The sequence below is a fragment of the Lichenostomus cassidix genome, chromosome 1Ab (assembly GCF_008360975.1).
Source record: "Lichenostomus cassidix isolate B80296 chromosome 1Ab, HeHo_3.0, whole genome shotgun sequence".
Lineage (NCBI taxonomy): Eukaryota > Metazoa > Chordata > Aves > Passeriformes > Meliphagidae > Lichenostomus > Lichenostomus cassidix.
Window position 1 is genome coordinate 9,085,748 of NC_139481.1, and position 22,963 is coordinate 9,108,710.

The window sequence follows — 22,963 nt, forward strand, 5'->3', positions numbered from 1 at the left end:
GTTGAATCGGTCCGCGGCCGCGGCCCCTCCCAGGGGCGGTCCGGCGGCTGTCGCTGGAGGCAGGGGGCAGCGGGTCCGTGTTTCCCCTGGGGACAGCGAGAGAGCCCCCCCGCCATCGCCTGCCGCCGCCGGGCTGCCCGGCCGCCGCGGCCCCGCAGGGATCCTCTCCCGCCGCTCCTCCTCTTTCTCCTTCACCCTCTCCCCCCACCTTCACCCCCCGGCTGAGTTCATTCACTGGGATTGGTTTCAAATGACGCCATCGCTTTATTTTTACACCAATGACCTCATCCCAGCAGCTTGAAGTTTACTGACCAGCAAAACTCTTTTCTCTCGCTCGTTCCTCTCCTTGTGCTTGCTCTTCCCGGGCGTTTGTCGTCGTTTGGGTCATTCTGGGAACCTAAGGCTTTAAAATAACAAAACAAGAAACCCCAAACAAACCAAAAGACCAAACACACACACAAAAATCCCCAACCCTCCAAACTTTTTCCCTCGTCCCGAGCTTTTCGGTGTGTGTGTCCTCCTCATCACTGTCCCCTTTTAATTTTTTCAAGCCATCTTGGGAGGGAGGGGGGAAGGAGAGGGAAAAAAGAGCTCCAAAGCTCCAAATGTTTCCTTTTTCTGCTCCTCTCCCCTCCCACCTTCCCGCTTCCCACTCTTAAAAGAAAAAAAAAAAAAAGAAAGACCGACTATATTTTTTCTGTTCTTTTCTAATTTTTAAAATTGCTGGGGCTCGGTTGTTGTTTTTTGGGTGGGTTCCCCCCCACCACCCTTATTGAAGAAGAAGGAAGAGGAGCTTTCCCCGCAACTGGAAGGAGACAAAGTTGTTTCGGGCGGCAGTGGCGAGGCTGGTGGGCAATGCCTTTTATCCTTGCCGAGGGGACAGGCTGACAGACTGACAGGGTGACACAGTAAGTGCCGCAGCAGCGCACGGACCCCCGGCCCGGGGCCGCCCCGAGCCAGCCGAGCCGGGAGGGGGCCGAGGGGCGCGGGGGGGGCCGGGCCGAGCCGGGCCGGGCTGGGCGGGGAGGAGGAGGAGGAGGGGGAGGGAGGTGAGGGAGAGGCGGGCGGCGGGAGCCCTCCCTCCCTCCTCCCGCATGCCCTTCCCCGCCGCCCCCTCACCTCCGGAGGAGAGCGCCCGCAGTGGACAGGTCGCTGCCCCGGCCCGGGCGGGCTCCGGCCGCCTCCGCAGGTGGTAAGAACGGGGGCCGGAGGGAGGGGGAACGGCACAGGCACCGCACGGCAGCGGCGGCCGCCCCGCGCTGCCCTCCCTACCTGCTGCCGGCACCCCGCTGCCCGCGGCGGCTCCTGCCTCCCGTCCCTTCCCTCTTCTCCTCCCGACATCCACCTGCCTCTCCCGGTGCGGGGAGGAAGCCGGGCGCCGCCGGAGCGCGGGGCGGGAGGAGCGATGGGAAGGAGCGGCGATGGGAAGGAGCCGGCGGGCTGCCCGCGGGGGGCTCGGCGCTGCCGGGAGCCGCGGCGTGCGCCGCTGCCTGCTAAACTTAGCCCGGAGCGCCGGCTCCGAGCGGGCTGCGCAAAATGGTCGGGGATGCTTTAAAGCCCCGGAGGGCTCCCGAAGAAACGTTGAAGTTCTGCCTTCGACTCGGAGAACGTTTAAATTGAGTCGGCTGACAAAATGGAGGGCTGCCGCGGCGTCCAGGAGGGAGGCAAATTGCAAATTGTTAACCTGGCATCGCGCTCGCCGGAGCTGCCGGCCCGGGGCTGGCGGCGGGACGCGGCCTGACAGATCCCCGCTGCCGGCTTTGTCCCCCCGGGCCGGGATGCGGGGCTGAGCGCATCACCAGGTGTATGGGATGTGCCTATTGCCGACTCTGGCCAATGGCAGGATTTCAGCGGCCAAAAAACATTGGGTTAGATGTCAGATGAGAAGCTGGGATTTAAATTTTTTTTTTTTAACTTTTAAAATTTTTTTTTTTAAGCAAAGAAAACCCAGAATTTTTTTTTTCTTTTACTGTCATTTCAGCTGGTTGAAATACAAAATCGATCTTTTTGGTTTTCCTTCAAATGAAGGGTGTAGTCATAGCGAGCTGTATTGTCTGACCTATGACTAACTTTTTTTGTTCAAACATTTGGTGTATACCCAGCAGAATAAATAGATCTGTGCTAGTTTTGAAACCTAAAGGCAAATTGAACTGTTTCTTTTTGCAGGGATGTGTTGGGGTTCTTCAAAGAGAAAACCCCAACCAAAACCCCAAAATGATTTTGTAATCCTTACTCTGAGATTTATGCTATTCCTTGGCAGTGTGTGGTTTGGTAGATACAGGGTTTACAAAGTCACAACTTACCAAACAGGAGTTGGTTTAGACTCTTGTGTTTTGAGGGGAGGTGGAAAAATAGTAAGTCTTAATTTCTTTTTATGGTGTTCATCCCACTGCCCATTGGAGATTGAAACATTCATCACAGTTGTTTATGTTGGTTGTCTGGGAGTTTCTGCTTGAATGTGGAGCTAAGTATGCAACAGGGAGGTGTACATGTATTTTTAGCTTTCATTTTAAATGACAGAAGATACAAAGAATAGTGATATTCACAAGTAAATCTTGCATTTACTGAGTATGCTTTATGCTTATTAATATTTTGAGGATGGAATCTATAAGAAATATCTGAATTGTAGTAAGTTCCAGTTGTTATCCTTGTTTAACCAATAGTGCTTCAGTAAAACGTAATACACAATTTAAAAGTCCCTTTTTAAATTAACAACTAAGTAAAAGCAGTGGAGAAGGTGTCAGTTCCTGTGCCAGAGGTGGTAGCTTCAAAATGCTGTATGGTTTAATACATATGGAAAGGTCCAGAAAAACAATCTAAGCATTTAAAAATGTAACACGTTGTATAAAGATACCTGAGTACATTCCTGCTCCAGTAGCTCTGCTTTTGTTAGCTACCTAAGCAGATATAATGGCACAAAATCACTCCAGAAAAACTTGTGTAGAAGATAGTGAGCTCAGTTATCTTTGTTTCTGTAAAATGCATGCTCTTCTTTCAGCACAGACAGCTGGCCGGGCAGGGTGTTTGATTTTAGCTTGGGCTGACCATGGGGATGGTATCGGCAGAAGCTGTGCAGGAATGTGTTAAATGGATTTCTCTGGGAGCTCTGTCTCCCAAGCCAGCCCCGGCGGGGTGCCAGCGCTCAGCCCGTGGGAGGAGTTGTGGTTGTATCTGCCATGTGCCTGTGCACCTTCCTTGGCAAATCGACTGTGCCCTGCAAGCTCTGTGCTGCTGCTCACAGGGCAGTGCAGTCAGACAGAGTCACTGCAAACTGGATGTGAGATGGGCCAGTCGCTCTTCTGCCTATCAGATAAGAGATTCACGTAGGCCTTTTGAAGCCCTGAGAGGCTAAATTCAGGCTCTCTTCTCATCCTTTGTAAGAAATGTCAAATAGCCAAGTTAGATGGTGATTTCTGTTACTTGCATTTATCTTCAAGTGAGCTCTGTTCCAACGCATTAGGCAGTAAGAGATGTGTGCAGGGTGAGGGCTTTGCTCTGTCACCTGGGTTTTTAAAGTTTGGCACCATAATCCTCAGACCTATTCAGCAGTATTCACTGTTTTCAAAATACAATTTTGCTAAGAGATACAGTAAGCACAGCTGAAGGATTTTTATCCCCCTAAGAAAAAAGAGGCAGCAGGATGATAGCTTTCACTTTATAGTATGTTGGCTGAATTTTCTAGGACTTTTTTTTCTTTTCTGTAGAAGCAGTCAGGAAAGCATCATGGATATTCTTCAAGTGGTGACAGTCCTTAATAGCCAGATGGCATAGAGTAGTTACTGTCAAAGGATGAGGTGTGGAAGGATTGACACATCCCTTCCTTTTTCTTTTCTACTTTTTTTTCAGCCTTTGAAAGAAATGTGGGTTTGGTGTGTGACTCCACTGAATCTATCCCTGTGGATTTGTTGTTTTGATAGTGACTAAATGCTTCTTGCAATCTTGTAGTATTTTGTGCATGGTTGTGTAATGCTACATCCTTGATTATTTAAGAAGATTTATCAAGAAGCTGGTTTCTTGGTAATAGGAAAGTAAGCATGTCCCAAATGTGTCAAATGGTACATTCACTTCCCCTACAAATCCTTAGGGATTGCTTCCAGAACGAGTGTTGTGACATAAAGGGTTTCTGTATAATATTTTAAATATCGATAAGTACATATCAGTATCACTAATATTTCTGTGGTTTATTTGGTATCTCCCTCGTAAACAAAGGGTAACATATCGTCCTTTAGGGCTGCCAGTTGCATACTGGCCTCTACTTTCTGCACAAATCAAAGGCCTTAGGTGATGGCTGGCCTGGTGGTGTGCGTCAGGATGTCATTCTGGACTAAAGCTATTAATTGACTGAAGACCAGGGGTCATTTGCAAGAAGGTGAGGTGAACTCTGTAAGTTCAGGCTGCTTGATAGTCGTTACTTGGGGGACCCTGTCCCCAGGGTTTTATCACCAGCATGATAGTATCGCCACCCTGATGCCAAAGCTAAGTTCTGGGGCAGGGGAGGAGGCTGGGATGCCCCATGCTCCTGCAGTATTCCTGTTTTCTGAGGACAGTCATGCCAGCAGGGCAGCTGCTATCACCACTTCTCTGGTCCACCACGTCTGATCTTTACATTGGTATTGTCTCATCAGCTCCAAGTAGCAAATCTCTATTATAGTTACTCTGTGACTTCCCGTAACACCTGAAGGAAACAAAAAATAGACATTAATGGTCAAGTTTGACATCTTAACTTCTAGATTTGCCTAGTTTTAATCTGAGCAGCTCCTGGTTTGCCTACAGGTAGGGCCTGCTGGCAGGTATCGTGGTCTCCAGTGGAGATGATGTTGGGCTCCAGTGAGTTACTGTTGCTCAGCGCTCAGAGCAAATCTGCATGTAGGGTGTGTATATGGAGGAGGAGAGCAAAGATGGGCGTGAGTTCAAGGCCCTGTGTTTCCTTTCGCTGTGCTATGTGGTCTGTGCTGAGCCAAGAGTGTCCTACTCAGAGCTGGCTCTGGGAAGGCTGGCAGCCTTCCATGTTGTGTCCCTATGAAATGCTCCGGCAGCTGAAAAAAACCCACCAAAATTAATAATTGGGCAGGCTAGGAAAGAGGGGAAAGAGTGTTGTTTCAGTGATGGGAGGTTTCCGGTGGGACTGCGGGGATTCGGTGGGGACATTCCCGAGCTCCCACGGTGCTGCTTTTCTGCACTTTCACTGTCCCAAGCTGTAACCTATGAAAGGAACTCCTGAAACAAGGTTCTCCTTTGAGAGGAATTGGGTTATCTCTGCTCTTTCCTGGTTACAATATGACACTTATGTTGCTAGTGACTTCTACCGCTTCTAAGTGTGTTTTTCGAGCTAATTTTCCCGGTGTGGTGTAAGTTTTCATGCTGTTCTTCATAAACTAAGATCAATTCCTTGCACAGACCTCCTCAGGCGCATTCACACTCTTCTTTGTCTTCAATTTGAAGGTGCAAACTTCTGCCATTTGTTTAGCAAATAAAGATACAAAAGTGGAGATGTACAAAAGCTTTCATTAGTTGAGAATAAATGTAATTTTTTCTCCATAAGAACTTTTTGCTTTTTGCATGCTAGCCAGAGAGATGGTCTGCTAAAATAATATGAAAAAAACTTTTATAAAGTCATAATGGAACTGTGTTCCATTACTTTACTTTGGGAGAAAATTGACAGATTTTCTAATACTGAGACTGAAATAGTATTATCCATTTTCATTGTGCTTCACATGATTTTTGCTTTACTGTAATAATCTGGGGAATTGAGCCTGTTGACTGACAGATCAGTGGCTATACCAATATTCTCTATTTATATATCCCTGCCTGCTTGTCTAATGTTTTTTACATTACTGAAGGCATTGTGGGAGGCAAAAAGATGGGTCTGAGTGTGTAATGTAGCAATGCTGGAATGAGAACTTTACAGAGAGCATAAACCGAGGAGGACAACGGGGACTAATTGTATGAAATTCCTTTTATGCACACGTTCTTGAGTTTGAATAACTAGTATGTATTCAGTCTGCTGGATTAGAAGGCTTTGGCTCTGCATGTGTAGCATAGATGTTGCTCTCAAAATAGGAGAGGAACTCTCCCTCCTCCCACACTATTCTGGATAAAATTGATTCAGTGCTGCATTTTGCTCCTACTGAACCCCTAGTAAAGCATGTTTAAAGGCTGAATAGTTCATCGTGTTAGAGATATAAATGCCACGCTTTTAATAGCCCGAGTGTTGTTTTTGCTTCTTGATTGCTAGCTGTAAGAGTCTTTGCAGACTTTGCAGACTCAAATCCCATGCCAGGACTTGGATTTTTACCTGCAAGATGGTGCTTGCAGGGGAGTACCTTTCTCCAAAGTGCATGTTTCACTAAGTTTGTGCAGTCCCTTTAGGAGGAAAGCTACCCAGCTTCTGAACATCATCTTTCAAATACACGCAAAGAGCCTGAACCATGCTTCAGAGGGCTTCTCTCAGCCATCCTGCTACTGAAACAAGCTTTAATATCAAATGTGGGTTGAAATCCCCAAGAACGTTTGCCTGAAGAACAGGCATGGGATTACTTTCCACTCATCCTATTAATGCTACCTAGAATACATATAGTACCTATCACCTATCCAGTTCTCACAAGTGTTTTGTTACAAGTGCTTAGGTGTTGGGGTTTCATACCTCCCTACTTGAAAATTCATGCTTGAGACACAGTGTGTTCTCTTGTCTTCCAGCTTTACCATCCCTGACTTTTGTGGGAGTGTGTTTGAACTCTGGAAAACTGGGAGGGAAGAGAGGTGGAGAGGGAAGAACCTTTGTCATTCTTCTAACCCCATCATACTCGGAAATGCCTTTCCAAACGAAAAGAATTTAGGTAGAGGCCTCTTCCTAAGAACAACTGGGGAGCAAACAGAATAAACTTGAGCTTGGTTTCCACAAAAATTCATATATGTTTACCAACTTTTAAGCAAGAAAAAAAACTATTCCAGTGAAGGAGTACTGCTGGAATCTTAGTGCATTGGGTTGACATGTTGTTGGGTTCTGATAAATTTCAAAATGCACAGCAGACTGAGTCCAGATTAGCAGAAGGCAAATGGTGTCACCACTTTAGGAGGGCTCCCTCCACCTGTCAGGAGACTTTGTGTGTAAGGAAGGTGTGCTCCAAATTGAGAATAGGCTGTGAAAATCTCTCTTCCCACAGTCTGTGTGGAGTTCTGCATTGATGGTAAGTCTCTTCTAGCAAGAGGACCCTGAACCTTCTTCCCTTCTCTCTGAGGCTACTCTCATGTCATTTCAGTTTCCTAAAAACTCTCCAACTTCTACACAGTGGGTGTTGGGAGGCCTTACTGAAGAAGGGTGATCTCCAGTTACTTGTCTGTAGGTTCATAGTCCTGTATCTCAGGAAGAGAGGGCAGCTGAAGGCAGATGGGCACCATCCTTATGAGAGCTGGTAAACTTCCTTTTCTCCTGGCTGGTAGGAGACTTACAATAAAGTCCAATAAAACTAATAGAGCTGCTTGTACATTCTGCTGCTACCATGTTTGTTTCTCACTGTCTCACTGTTTGGGTTTTTCTTGCATGTAACTTTTCAGCTGAGTATGTCTGGTGTTAGATTTTTCCTGGTCGGTGAAGTGATGTCTCTTGTCCAGCTGGTGAAAATCCCTGACTTCTCATGGCTGACACGGTGTGGGCAAACTGTCACCTTTTCAGTTCTTTTTTCTGCTTGTTAGATAATTCATAATGTTAGAGATATAATGCCACACTTTTAATAACCACAGACATAGATCCATGTTTGGTTACCATCTGGGTGACAAAGCCTGTTTCATCAGTGTGGCTCACTTTGCCTGTCTGCTGTGATTTCCAGGTAGACCTATTTGAAGATGCCTGAAAAATATGCCTATCCAGCCCAGACATGATTGTATGAGTAGTGCATTTGTTGCCTGTTTCCTGTCTAAATATGAAAGAAAAGAAATTTAACTCCTTCAAGAAAAACAAGGATGAAGAACAGGAGTACAAATTCACATCTCCAAGATACTGGTCAGGACAGCAAAAGGAAATGGTGAAATATTGATAAACTATTACTGTCACTGCAGATTTTCTTAAGATACTATTTCCATGAAGAGACACACATCTTTCCACCCCCTCAAATTTACAAGAGTTGAAGCTTTTTCTGCAACTGAGGCTTGCATGACTTGCCAGCTCCCCTGCAGGTGTGACCTGTTGCGAAATGAGGAAATGTGTGGTGTCTTTTTCTCTGCTGCCTCATGTATGGTTAAACCTATAGAAAACTGGAGGAAGCACAGGCATGCTGCTCCTCTGACAGCCTTCTGCAAGTACAAGCTATTAATGACCATTGCCTTTCATGGGCAAAAGCAGTCCTGGCAATTCCTTTGTGCACTTTATTTCATGGTGTAACAAGCAAGCACATTAGCTATTTTTACTCAAACACCCAGACATAAGCCAGTATGGCCAAGTGGCTATGAAATGTCTGCATAGCTAAGTGAAAATACAGCTGCTGTTTAACACTAAATCTTTTTCTTTTACCTACAGGATATTGAGGGTTCAACCAATGATCATCTAATCTTTCTAATTGAGCCATGGTGAGGATTTTGAAAATTTAGCATTAAAATAGACAGAATGTTCTTTTCAGTCACTGACTTTGTCTACTGTTTAAGTCAGTAATAAGGAGGTAATGCAGTAGAGGAGGTGGGTGGGTGGGAAGAGGGGACTGCTTCAGGGTAAAGGTTCAGGTCTTGGCATCTCTGAAGGCTTTGGCACTATCTCCTTGAATGTGCTGCTGAAGTGGCAGGCACAGGAAAAACCTGAATGCAGTGAGACTGTTAGCAAATGCTGGCTTAGAGAGATGCAGTTGTTTGTTTTGGGAATTTTTAAAGGCTGCCAAACCCTTCAATGGGGGTTTTCCCACTTTTTTTCATTTTATTTTTCTTCCCCCTTTCCCCTGAAGAGACTGTCTACTTTGACAGAAAAATGGCTTTCATGGTGTGATGAATAATTTTTTTAAATGTAAGACTGCTTTGGTGATTTAAGTATTTCAGTATTCCAAAGCCAAGAATTTATGTCATAGATTAACTTGGGAGGGATGTCGAGCATATAAGTTTTTGTGTATGTACATGCTCAGCATATATATATATATATATGTGTGTGTGTGTGTGTGTGTGTGTGTGTGTATACACCCCTCAGTATTGACATGTGATCTTCAGTTCAATTTTGGTCTTAAAGAAAAAAAAAGGAAAGTAATCAAACCGTTAATTATAAGGCAGATGTTAGAGATCCTAAAGAAAAAGGAGACATCACTTAATGTGCTTTTTCCCTGACCTGGAACCTGCCTGGTACTGGAGTAGATATCCAGTATTTGCATTTTTATATATCTTTGCTTAACTAAATTATTAAGTACACTTACAAAAATCTTCTTGTTCTATTCTCCAAAGTAACTAATTTCTATTGAGTGCTTAGTATTTGATTCAACTTGTGGTACTGCTTTTTTTATGTAGTGATACCTTATGCTTACTTAGCTATTTATTGTGTATTACCTGTTTTTTCCATTTATGTTGGCAAAGTGAGAATATACAAGCCTAACTTCCTCCTTGAAAGGTCAATTGTTCTACAGGAGAGCACAGCTGGAGTACTCTAGTCTATCTCTTGGCAGAAAACAGCATTACTCTTTCTTTAAGGTGAGGAGGGATGGGTGTTAAGTAGACAGCTGCTTTGGGACAAGATGCAGATAAAGAAATTGAACCACCAACATGTAACCACATCCTTCTGCTTCTCCAACAGCAGTAAAATAGGCTTCCTTGAATTCTGAATTCTGCACATTTTGTTCTGATTGTGTTTAAATGCTTTTCTTGAAATACAGTTCTGTCTTCTGATGTCTGGGGACAGAGCTGTGATCCTTCTGCTTTTACTAAAAATGCAGTTAAAGTGCACTTCAGTGGAAAAATACTCAGGCTTATCACTTTCTCAAGCTGAAGTTTCAAACAGTTTATCCAGTTTCAAAAGCTGTGTGTTAAGGTCAACTTCTGTCGTAGTGAAAATACTAGAAGAGGAAGATGTGTGTAAGGAACAGAACTTACACGCTCTCTTAGGAGAGAGAAAGAAAAGGACACAATGGAAGGAAAAAGTATTGATCAGATGTTTAGAAATTATACCCATGTGGGCTAAATAAAGGAAAAAGAGAAAGTAGAGTCAACAGAGATTAAAAATATTTTTAAAAAGGAAGAAAAGTTCTGCATTAGCTGTATGTGAAAATGGCATTTCATTTAAATCACAGAAACTGTAGGTCTAATGTCTGTTCTGTCTAACAACAGAATAGGATCATTCTACTTGTAGATAACAAAAGAGTTATTTTCTGTTTGTATGAGGAGAAGTCTTTTGACAGGCTCTCTAAATAAAGTCTAATGACAAGTTATAGGAAGTACAGGGAAAGGTGTGCTTCCAATAGGTTCATGGTAGTAAATATTATTTGTGCATCTAGAAAATACCTTCTGAAGATTGTTAAACAGTTTTTTTGGTTTATAATTCATGTAACTGAAGATACACTTTAAAAACTAGAAATGCCCTGTGGGATGATGTGGTAGCTTTTGAGAAAGTAACATTGTGTGGATTTGTGTATTTGGTCTTTATCACTGGGCATTTGTAAATATTTAAGAATGAGTTGATTTCAGAACTTTTCATTATAGACCATATCTTCATGTTGAAAATTGGTAAGGTTCAGAGGCTTAAGCTTCAAATAGCATTCTCCTGAGTCCACATAAAGACATGGCTTTCAGTGCAACTGAGAGGGTAGGAAGAAGTGTGGAAAATTATCTGTCTGAACACTTCCATTGTGAGTTGCTATTTTTCTTCGTGCTGTTAGTAATTTATTGTTGGCCTTTTAAAGATCTGGTATGTATGGAATTACACTAGACAGAAGAGAAACTTATATGAAAGAAAAAGTTGGCAAATTTTGCTTTTACTTCTAGAATACGTTGAGTTCAAGAGGCTGATATCCTCCAACTACATTGTAGGTACAAATGTTCTGGCTTCCCCAGGCCCTTGCTGTTTGTCTTCTAACATTTTGGGGTTATGTTAAATGCTGCCATTGGAGTGAGTGTTTTGTAAGAAGAACTAGTCAGTGCCCCAAGGAGCCTTAACCCAAATACACAAAGCAGAAAAACAGTAGTCTAAAGACTGTTGACAGTGTCTTTTTCCAGCTGTGCACATAGAAAAGGTTACCACATCTGGCTGCTTGACCCAGTCCCTCTGCCTGTAGCTGCTGCCCTAAGCCTGCTGCGTAGGGTAGTTTGTACGACTGTTCATACTTCACTCCAGGCCAAGTCAGAGAAAAACTCACAAGAAGCCTATTTTCTTCGTGTTTGGTTTGAAGCAGACCAGAAATCCATCATACTGTTTGTTCCATAGACTCTAGGTGGTTGTATGCTCTGTGCCAGACCTTAAATTACCTGCCTTCTTAACACATAGATAAAGCTTAGAAGTAAAATACTTTGTAGACTGTCTTTTCCTTTCTTCTGTGTTCTGCCCAACTGACTGTTACCCTTGTTGTCCAAAAGTGGGTTCAGTCACAGTAGAAGTGGAATTGGAGAACATCAGTATGGATTCACTGGGAGTGGTGGAGCTCTCTCACATGAGGATAACACAGGGTGCATTTCTGTGGCAGAAATGCTTGCAGGTGCTGAGATTCATTGTCTTCCCAGCCACTGTCTTTTCAAACTCACTCTTTTAATGACTGTCAGGATCCCACAGTGAGCCAAAGCTGGGAACCAGAAATGGCTGAAGATTGTTTGGATGTGGTTTGCTGCTGCATTTGTTTATTCTTCTTGGTGGTACAGTTGGTTTGTGACTGATGAAGCCCTTTGAGTCAGCTTGCTGGATTAACACGTGAGCTGGCATGAGGCACTGGGGTGCTCACTGGTAGCCCTGACTTAGCTTGTTTTAAGCTGGCATGGAATGTACCCCCTCGAGCTTGTCTTCTGCACAGGCAGCAAGAAGTATATTCATGACATGGATTTACCCACTGGAAACCAGGGCTGGAACCATTGATTCAGGTTATTAAGCTGATTGCTCTTTGTTTGCCGCTGTGCATTCAAGTTAGCTTGGCTTGGCTTCCCAGGGCTCCAGGAGCTTTGTGCTCCATAGGGAAACTCTTGTCTGCCACCTGACAAGTTTAGAACTTGGCTTCTGTCAGGATGCTTTTGCTTTAAAGCAGGGCCAGGACATATATATTTAAATGTACATCCACATTCAAACTGTGTATCTACACATACATGGACATGCACATGTGGATATTTACACATATACTCTGTCCATGGCAGCTTATGTCTTATAAAGCTTTCATTCAATGTCACTTTCTTTTTTGGTTTTTTTATGGCTTATAGGATAAGAAAAACAATTAAATAGCTAGAAGACAAAATAGCCTTGCAGATGACAAGGCTTCTTAGGTTCTTTCTAGGGATAATGAATTGAGAAAGTCTGGACATATGGTCTTCATGCAGTATGTAGTTTTAGTGGTCACAGCTAAGTAGGCAGATAAATTTTGTACATTTGGTAGTTTATGGTGTATCTTTCAGATCAGAAATCACAAGTGTATTCATTACTGGGTCCTTCAAAGGCAAGTGAAATGAAAATCTCATCTCTTCCTACTGGAAACTTGAAAACATTTCTTCTGTGTCACACGTATTTGCTAAAATGAAAAATCTCTTTTCTGATTTGAGAATGGATAGCTAGTAATGTCTGTTCATTTTTTACCCTGTTTTTTTTTTTCTTCTCATATTAACTTAAATGATGCCAGTGTGTTCAGAGCTGTCATTTTTCTCACTTGTTAATAGCTTGTGTCATCTCTGCCCACTGCTCTGGGGGAAGTGTTGATTAAACCTACAACTCCATTTAGCACTCCCATTACTTTTCAAGTGGTAGTGTCTGATTTCTTTTTATTCCTAATGCTGTATTTTTATATACCTTCAATCTCAACCATTTGGGTGTTTTGAGTGTTCCTCACATTGACTCTAAGTAATACTATGGTGATACCAGGACTGTGTTTTTGGGGTACTGCCTGGAGTAAAAGGGTTCTGCAGGTTCAGCTGGCACTGTGCAGAGCTCCTGATGCTGTATGGCACTGCTGTAATGGAATGCCATCCACACTGGAAGAGGTGGTGTTGCAGAGGGTCTTTTCTTGTGCAGATAGGAATCCAGAACATCCTGCTGGTGAACCTGCCATCTCTACAGCACGTCAGGACTAGTCATGTTACTGGTGACATTTTGTAAGCTGAAGGCTTTTGTCATTCAGGGAAGAGAAATTTTTTTTCCCCCAGACCACTACACTGTGCTGACTTATGCCAAATTTGCATGTGGGTTTGTGCAAACAAGTCAGCTGAAGTAGCTGTCTGTCAGCACATCTCTGCTCTTGGCCAGGTACTAAAGTGGTTCATTCCCAATGACTTCATCCAGTGTTGTTACTATCAACAGACACATCCATTTGGTTGGGGATTTTTCCCCTCTACTATGACTCCTCTGAGGGCTTTTTCCATCTCCTTGGCAGTGGGGAATGGGTGCATAGGGTTGTAAATATTACGTTTATCTTGAATTCTTTGGAACTTTTTGTTACAGACTACAAAGTGGGCTTTCTAGAAAGTCTACTTAAAGTTGCTTCAAGCAACTGAGTTGACATGCTCAAAGACACATAAACAAGTTTAAGGGTGGGTTTGGGTCTGCCAGAGAAGGGTGGTTCTGTGTCCTCTCTCATTTCTTGCCATATGCTCCTTTATGCCTGTCATAAGGTCTGCCAGAGGCTCTGTGTGGCTGCTTTTAAGTAACTTGTTCTGGTACTGAAGTTCAGCAGTTTTTCTATCTGTCTGTCCTTTTCTTCTTTTCTCTTGTGTATAGCACTTTCTACAAACACCTTTTACCTATGCTGGAATAGCTTGCTTTAGAAAGTATTACATATTTCTGTTTTTTCCTCAGCCCTTAAAGACTTAATCCCCTCATTGAATGTTAAGAACATGGTGGCTTACTCTTAGTTAATCAATTTTTTTTTTTGCCTCTTCTGCTGTGTTAGACCTGACTTAATCTATCTTGAACTCACCTTTTGCCAGCACCCTGTGTGGGAGAGGCCCTTGCAAAGAAACCTATTTCTGCTTTCTCAGTTATTATTATCTAGTTACTAGTATCGAATTCAATTGCACTCTTTATTTTTTGTGCATCAGATCTTAGGATTTTTCTTACTTTGTATGTTTTCTGATCTTATACTTTTTGCTCTTCTAAAGTATTTTTTTTCCTTTTTTCCCATTTTCTTCTATCTGCTGTCACTAATGCTGCTGTTTCTTTACCCAGGCTTTGATTCACATTTTTCTGGGATATGCTCATTTGGCCTGTGTAACCTCACGAAAATGTTACCATTTCAACATAATGCCTCTTTTCTTTCATGGCTTCCTGTTCCCCTTCCTTGTGAAGTGGTATGTATACCTTCCACAACTTCCAGACTCAGCTGGGAGCTAAACACGCAGCTTTTCATTTCCTCTCCCTTCTTGAACTGAGGATCTTTTGGACCAGTGGTGTCTTAACCACCACTTCTGGAGCACTGCAGCATGGCAGGAGTTTTGGTGGGAACTTTTCCAGCAGTATGGTGAACTGGTTATGCTATGGGCACTGTCATTCAGCAGTGAGCTGATGCAAACACTGAACTGCCTTCCCAGCACAGTGTAAGATCCTTCTAGTGAGGAGCAGGGGGAAAGCTTATTTTCTTATTGCCAGGTAAAGAACAAACACGGAACAAAAAATGTCCCTTGGCATGACCTGCAGTGGTTCAATGGCTAAATTGAAATGTAGATTCTCCATCAAATTAAATTCCTCTTGTGCTTGGCATGGTGTTCCCCTTACTTCCTTCTCTAAACAGAATTGGCTGGACTCTTCCCCCTTTTCCACAGTAACTGTGTGATTCCTTGTTTCGTTTGTGGGAATTGCAAGAGCTCTGGTGTTTTTCTGAATTAAAGATGCCAGATTCGTAGTGATTTCTTCTTCCTTCCTGTTGTTCCTCCCCTTCTCCTGACAGACTCTTTTGGGGGTTTGTTTGTTCTTATTTTCCCCTAGGAGAAGACCTTTCCTCACGAGTCTTCATGGCAACTTGTGGTTCCTTGTGCACAGAGGGCTTCAGTTGACTTCAGTGCCATTTTACCAAAGGAAGTAAGGAAGGCTGGGATACACTATAGTGCACTCTCTGCTTCTGTGTCAGCTGTGTTCCTTCCACTTGGGGAGCATGATTCTCTAAATTCCTTCTGGATAGGTTTCCATTTTGAGACACACTCTGTCCGGAACGGCACGGCATCTCTGCAGCCACAAAACTGTTATGAAACGCTGAACATGGAGACCTTGCTATCAAAATACTTGTTTCTTCATTTCATTTTGATTGCTGTTGTGAAATGGAATGATTAGAGAAGTTTTACTCCCAAAGTAGAGAAAAGGTATTGGAGCTTGCATGTTTTTTCTGCAAAACAGTGCTGTCTTGAGACCCAATTATTCAAAAACAAGTTGTAATGAAAATATCCTAAAATCCTCAGCTTTAGCTTGGTTGTGTCAAATACTTGGTAAAACTCCAAAGTGGTAAATAACTTGGTTATTTTCTTTGTGGAGTACTAATCTTGTTTGCTTTGGCATCTAAAACCAAATACACAGCTTATTTTTACTTAGCATACACTTTTTTTAGAGTATCCCTTCCATGCAGTAATAAAGAGATTTATTACAGAACCCAGGAGGCCAGTCCCAGACCATGGACTGCTGTGTTTGGTGGTCCCAGAGGCAAAGTGTTCACCTAGGCAGTTCTGGTCAGCACAAATAGTGTTAGTGCTGATGCCAAAGGCCTTGTAGACAGCTTAGCAAATAGTGGGTTTGAGGCAGTGTCTGGAGAGGGACTGTGACAGAGGTGATGGTCTCGTGTTATATGGCTTAAGAAGAAAATAAAGATGCATCTGGTCAAAGAACAGGTCTGGAAAATTACATTTGCTGCAGTGTGTGAGTGTGAGCAGCATATTAAGGCTGAAAGAAACACTGCTGTGCTGCTAGAGAAGAGATCATGTGCCTAGGTGAGCGTTTTTCATCCTTCTGTGCGGTTTGAAGTGTCTTAGTAGGAAGTGAAAACATGGGCAGGATACAACTCTAACTTTCATGTAGAAGTATGGGGAGAAATCCATCCCATCAGATGGTGTAAGAGAGGAAAAGTGAAAAATGGGAGCCTGTTGGCTGTAGCAGATAGCTGAATTCCTTCAGGAGGGGACTGGAAGTTTTTTAAGCATGCACTGACTTGATTTGAAGGTGAAACCATTACCTAGTGCTGCATTTTTCTAGATTGGCCATCAGTTAATCATGTTTTCTTTCTGTCACTGTTTTTATTGCAATGTGTGGTGCTTAAAATCCAGGAGAAAGTGTAATGACATCTTAAGTTGCCTGTCTCTTCAGTTACTTCTGTTAAAAGCAAGAATTTATTTTTGTTACTGATGCCAGTAGTTGACATGCACAAGATGACGTCTTCAAAGTAAGTCTTTAACAAACAAACCCACAGTTTTTCTGTAACTTCTGGTGTAAATTCCTGTCTTTCTGCTTTTTCTATGAGACTGTATTACAAGCAGTACTGGTTTTTCTTAAAGTGTGATTAGGTTTGCTGTGGAGGTTTTAACAGAGCTAAATTCTGAGGCAGCAATCTAAGGTGAGATGAGCTGTCACAGTCACCTAGTGGTTCCTACAATCCCCAGAACACTTCGTGTAAACTTGTTTCTTCTCCATCAGGACACATCCCTTGACTGCTGCTGTTACTGTGTTACCTTGGGAAGCTTACAACACATAGTGTGTGTTGAATTCAGTTTTTTTCCTGGGTGTTGGTTTTCTTAGAGAACTCAAAGCTACAACAAATTGCCAAATGTTCTGACTGAACTTTCAAATCTCTCTTTAAGAGGCCAGACAGGTGCTAATATGGAATGCTGGGTGTTTGCTGAACTGTTTGTATATGACACAGATTTATTCATCTCTTAGTGAGGATGTCAACATCAAACAGTTTAGTTATATTTACAGTTTTATAGCAGATTAAGTAACTCCTCTGGATTAAAAAATTGAAATAAAATCACAATTGATCATGATGACAATATAAATAGAGTAACAAAATTACCAGACCTTCCTGGAGGCATAATCTCTCGTTCTTTGTAATTTAGTTGAAACCTGTGAATCATAAAAGGTGGCCCAGAGTTGCTCTTCTCCTTCATAATTATTTAATTTTAAGGTTTTCTTAATTGTTGTGAGACAATCAGAAGATGCCTATCTCAGCAAACTTGATGGCACTGTTACCTCCAGGCTGCTCTCTCTGTGAAGTTCCAAATGCTTCTGCTGAGGTGGATGCATCATCATTCCTGCTTGGGGCATCAGTAGTCTAGAGGTGGATTTTGCAAGTTTGTCTGTGTCTGAAACTGCTGGTAATCTAATTGCTGGGTTCAGACAGGGAACTTGCTCCTTAGAAAAGCTTTCTCGTGGATAGAACTGAATGCATTTGAATGTCTGAAAAACACAGGGGTTGGGTGGAGTATCATGGGAATTGCCTTTAGCCTTGCTGGATGGATATGCAGCCTGTGAAAAGCCTCAGGAGGATTTGACAGTTCCTTAAAAATACTAAAAGAAAGCACCCATATTTAAATTCTTGGTCTGGTCCTCTCTGGTCATTTATCCCCAAAAAGAAATGTGAGTTCTAAGTCAGTAAATCTTTTTCTTGATGTTAGTTGTTCACCGAAAGAATTTTGGATATGACTATGATTTTTTTCAAGCTAGACATCTTAAAAGATGTGTTCCTGGACTATTCATTGCCCTGTCTGGGAACCACTGCTTCAAGTTGTGGTGTTATATGCAGTAGTAGGTGCCAAGTGTAGTGGAACAACCATTTTACAGTACATCTCTATCTTTGTTGAGTTGTGACATGGTGAGTTTTTTCAGATGTTCTTCTTAGAGCTGGTGAACTTTGTTCCTTTTGGAAGAAACACCTCAAATGCTTTTAAGTAGCTCATTCAGGAAAGGGTCATGCTTTTTTCTGTGGTTACAAGCTCAGGTGCTGGTAGTAAAGGTGTTTCCAGGAGCAGGCAGAGTAAAGCTGATGTTCCTGGGTAGATCTGTACTACTTGAATTGCTGTCTGCAGTAGGGCAGTTTCCCTGGGGCGTCCTTTTCTTATTTGTGAGGGACTAAAGGTACAGCAAGAGATAATTTCTTCCCTGCTGCTTTCCTCATTCCAGTCTACCTGAAGCAGAGTAGCTCTGGCTCGAAAGTTGTCATTAAGCTTCCTAAGAATACTTTTATTAATTGTAATTGTCTGTACAGTATGGTTTGAGAAGATTAGCAAAACATGGAGAGCACTTGCTACTGTTAGCTTTTTCTTTTAACGACAAAGTTCTTTGGATTTGGCACAGTCTGTCTGCTGCAAACTTCTGAAGTACAAGCAGTGATGGCTTGGCAAGCAGTACTGCACTGGCAGGAGGATGTTTGGGCCAAGGACTCGCAGCCAAGCTCTTACCTTTTTGCATAAGACTTTCTTTAACGGGAATGCAAAGGAGATGGGATTGTGGTTAAATAATTACTCCTTGATTGAGGGAAGAGCCCCGAGGAAGGTGCTCATGTAATGAGCGTCCCTATTGTGCTGTGTAAGAACAAGGACGCTGTGCTGAGACTGTGAGCAATCATCACGCTGGGCTGGCTCATAGCTGACTGCAGACCTGTGCTGAAAGGCACTGTTAACTCGAATTGTACCTCAAACACACCAAAAATCCACGCAGTCCAGCAGAAGGGACAATACTTGTACTTCAGACTGCACAGTGGGACTTTGGATCTTTGTGCCCAGGCACCATCCATTTGTACCAGTGAGGTAGGAATTCCATGTGGCTAAGTTCCCTTTTCCCATCCAAGCAGTGTATACTTCATTAAAGCCAAAGGTGTATCACCTCCTGGGGAAAACTCTGCTTGTCGTGGATTAATATCTGGTGTGTGGGTTCATCTTCTTGGAGCACTAGTGTATTTTTCCTCTCCTTCAGTTACTCCGGCAATCTTCTCACTCAATTCCATATACAGCCCCTGCTGTCTGCAGCAACCTATCTGTGCTGGTGGCAAGTTTATTTTCCATTCCTCCCACTCTTCATGTGTCTGAGCTGGAGTAATAACACAACTCAGCAATCTCTGCTTTGTCCAGTGTTTGGCACTGTAATGGCACACATTATTGCTGAACATATCATTCTGGATGTGGCACTCTGGGGCAGTGCAGCGGGAGATGCTCAGCCCAGTCCATCTGCCCCACACTGTGGATTGCCATGAAAGAAACATTCAGCTTGGGTATGGAAAGCTCTGTAGCTGTGCCCTGAGCTGAGCCTGCACAAATTAACCCTCCTTTCTGTCAAGGCTGGTTTGAGCATCACACTGGTGGTTTGGATCAGAGGTAGTCATGAGGCTTAGATTTAAGCATCTCCCCTGCACAGAAGCATGTGGGGCATATCAGAACAATTTAGCTGCCAAAAGCATTAAACTCCCCCAAAACCTGCAGCCTCTTGCTTTTTCACTAAAATTCATGGATATGGCCTTAAGCATACCTTTGATGCCAGGTGGTCTCCCTGCCAAACCTAAACCTGCTGGTTCTCAATAAGGTCTTATGTGGTTATGCTTTCAACAGAGTGCCAGAAAGCTGAACCTTGGCAAGACTGTGCTTTAAGCTGATGGTGAGAACAAGTTTAGGAAGAATGTTTTAGTCCTGGATAGGCATTGTAGTCACAGGTAGCCTAGATATGTTTTCTTCTAAATCTAAGTCATAGGTTTTATTTATTTTCCCTCTTCCAAGGTAGCCTAAGCTAAACTAAAACTTAGATGTTCTAAAGAATTATTTGGATTTGTGCTTGATTTTTCCCCCGTCTCTGAGGCTATGGATTACTTGGCTTTGAAAACACATGCCCCAGGCATCCCTGCTCCAGCTTGAGCCTGCTGCTGTGGCTGCAGAGGAAGAAGCCTGAAGAGGGTGGGAGGAGCACTCCTCCTTCCCCCTTTCCTGGTGACCTCCACTTCTGTGTGCGCTCTGCTCTCTTCCTGCACGTTTTGACCTGGGCTAGAATCCTATCAGAGACGGCAGCTGCAGTCAGGGATGAAGTCTTTGCTGGAAAAGATTTCTCGCCTAAGTCTGCACATCTGAAATGCTTTTGGCATTCGTTGGTAGGAATTGGCTCCTTTTCCTCTGTGGTTCAAAGCACCAGGGTTAATCTTTTCATGCCACTGGGTGTTCCTGGGGAGAACCTAACTGCACACACCATTCCTGGCGGTGAACAGCTCTAGCTAGCATTTCTTTGCAATTCAAATAAAGTTACAAAACCAAGCAAAATGACCCCAGGCAACAAACACATCAACTGCATCTATCTCTGTCGTGACTTTATAAAGGTAAATGTGCTTAATCTCACCTGCTATCTTTGTGAAATGTGCTTAATCTCATCTCCTGTCTTTGTCACTGTTACCTAAGTCAGCTTGGAACTCCAGGAAAAGAAAACTGGTTTTGCTTTAAAAGACGTAAGTTTTTGCCTCCTTGTTGCACTGTAGAATGAAACTTCTGGTTCTAGAATTTTGACTAATGCAGTATGTTTTTAGTTGTAGCTGGAAATGTTCAAAGCTTTTCAGTAACCTGGAAAACACTTTAAAGGAAACTGTAATTTTCCTATGGTGTTTTTGTGGGGGTTTTTGTTTGTTTGAGTGGATTTTTGTTTGTTTCTTTATTCAGAAAATACAAACTTTTTTCAAACGGGCTGCAAGAAGGGTTTGTAGGGAGAAGAATTATTTTCTTCTTAAGTTTAAACTGACTTATTTGGAGAAGACAGACAAGGTTTCAGGAGCACAAACCTCACTTAAATCTTAAAAAAAAAAAAAGCAGTGAAAAAAAAAAGGTAGGTCTAGAGTCAGTTAATAGTAATAAACAACTTTGTAATCCAGAGAAGAGTTTGTTTATGGGAAAAATCTACCAAAAATCTAGTAACTTCATGATGACTCCAGGATTTTCTTGTCTTGGTATTAATTCCAAGAATTTGGGTGGGGGGAGTGCTCTTTCCTTGAGGGTATCTTTTAAGTTTCTTTCTGTCTTTTATCACATATTTCCAGTGATGTGACTTCAGCCAGACAGTTTCCATAAGGAATATGATTCACTGTATAATTTATTACATGCTTCGGGATGTGCTTTGGACTTCTTTTCCTGTTGGGGAAGAGGGACAGGCTGGATGTGGAGATGTTTTGGAAGCCTTGGCTGTTGTTTCTGTGTCACAGTTTGGTTCTGTTTCACGTCAGTGTATGTGAGGAAGGGCTGTGCATTCTGGAGTTCATGCCCTGCCTCTCCTTATCACTTCGTATTAACCTCTCTCATAAAAGATATCACCTCTCCCTGCAAGACTTGCCTTTCCTGTATCCTTGGGCACTTGCAGATGCAGCAGGAATAGCGGGGATCTGTTGGATATGCAGTTCTCATGGGCCACATCTGTATGATTTCTTTCAGAGTACCTGGGATTTAATGTGGTGCTGGCAATGACTGTGGGATGATGTGCCTTTTCCTGAGACAGAGTGGGTTGTTTTTCTAACCACATTAAGGGTTCATGCAATAGCACTCTTCCATGAATATATAATAGAGGTTTGAACATATTGACATGATACTTTAAAATCCACAAAAAAACCCCAAATAAAAATGTCTGTATAAGTTGTGAAACATGACCTCATGAATGAGAGAATGGGAGAGCCTGGGCTAGTGATGTATCTCTCATAGCATAACCCCAAGAGAAATGCTTTAGCAGCATAAATAATAAAAATGGCTACTCTTTTTCTCCTCTTTTCCTTCTGCTCCAGGATAGTGTTTATGAGGTAAAGTCTGTGCAGTGGGAAACATAGATTGTGTGCATCTTAACTGCAGTCAGTGTTTTGTACAGATATTTAGTGACAGGCACAAACTTGAGTTAAATGGGGAGAATTGGGATTGCTAAGAACAAACTTGGAGTTGGCCATTTTTAAACAGTGACCTGTTTTAGTTTTTTTTTACTTACCATTGTATTACTAGAGGACTTTGCTTTACTCTCACCTAAGAATTTTTGTGCCCTCATCTGAAGAGGATATTCACACAAAAAGCTGATTATGCCTATCTGAGAGAATGTTCCCTGTCCAGCCTGGCCTTGGACACTGCCAGGGATCCAGGGGCAGCCACAGCTTCTCTGGACACCCTGTGCCAGGGCCTGCCCACCCTCACAGGGAAAAAATTTCTATTTCTTCTTAATTTCTAATCTAAACCTACTCTCTTTCAGTTTGAAGCATTCTCCCTTTTCATATCACTACATGCCCTTGTAAAAAGCCCTTCTCTGACTTTCTTGTAGGCCCCCTTTAATTATTGAAATTGTTGGGTTGAATTAGTTAAAAACACCTGTTTCCCCCCCACCTTTTAGTGGGCAAATCACTTCTGGATGTTGTGAAGGTGAGACCTAAAATGGCAACCTAAATAGGGACATATATTCTTAAACTTCTAGTCAGTAAAGTTAAAGAAAATTAAAAAAAATAAAAGGGGGAAAAAAGCCCCAAACTGCAGTATTTGACGGGAAGCCAGTGTAACTGCCTTGAAACTGGAGTGGCATGCCTGAGTCAGTGAAGTATGAGCTAAGAATCTGGCAGAAGCCTTTTGCACAAAGGAAGGTTGAGAGAGTCTCTCAGGAAGCCTGAGCGCTGCTAAATGTGGCATGTTTGAACATGAGACTGACATCATTGTGAGTTCATAGTAGTGAAAGAACAAAGTATCAGCCACAAATTAGACTGACCTAATTTTTAAGTCACTTATAAAAACTTAATAGCACAGTATCTTGCTTGTGCAAGCTGTTTATTTCCATCCCAACCTCTGACTACTTCATTTAAACAAGTTAACCCTCTAAACTGGTCAAGGAGTTTTTCAGGAAGGTGTGTGGGGTGTGTGTGTGTGTTTCAGG

The 22,963-nt window shown here is 42.8% G+C and overlaps 1 protein-coding gene across 5 annotated transcripts in view; it reads left to right on the forward strand.

Moving 5' to 3' along the window:
* The first annotated feature begins 401 nt into the window (after nt 1-401).
* DUSP16 (dual specificity phosphatase 16) overlaps nt 402-22,963 on the forward strand; it is a 62,421-nt gene continuing 39,859 nt past the window's right edge. For 2 of the 5 annotated variants that reach the window (XM_085049714.1, XM_085049717.1), the window contains exon 1: nt 402-908. The gene's annotated coding sequence lies outside the window, so the exon portion shown is untranslated. Of the gene's footprint in view, nt 909-1,055; nt 1,193-8,425; nt 8,563-22,963 lie in introns of those variants that run through there. The other 3 variants (XM_085049713.1, XM_085049716.1, XM_085049715.1) reach the window with 2 other exon arrangements.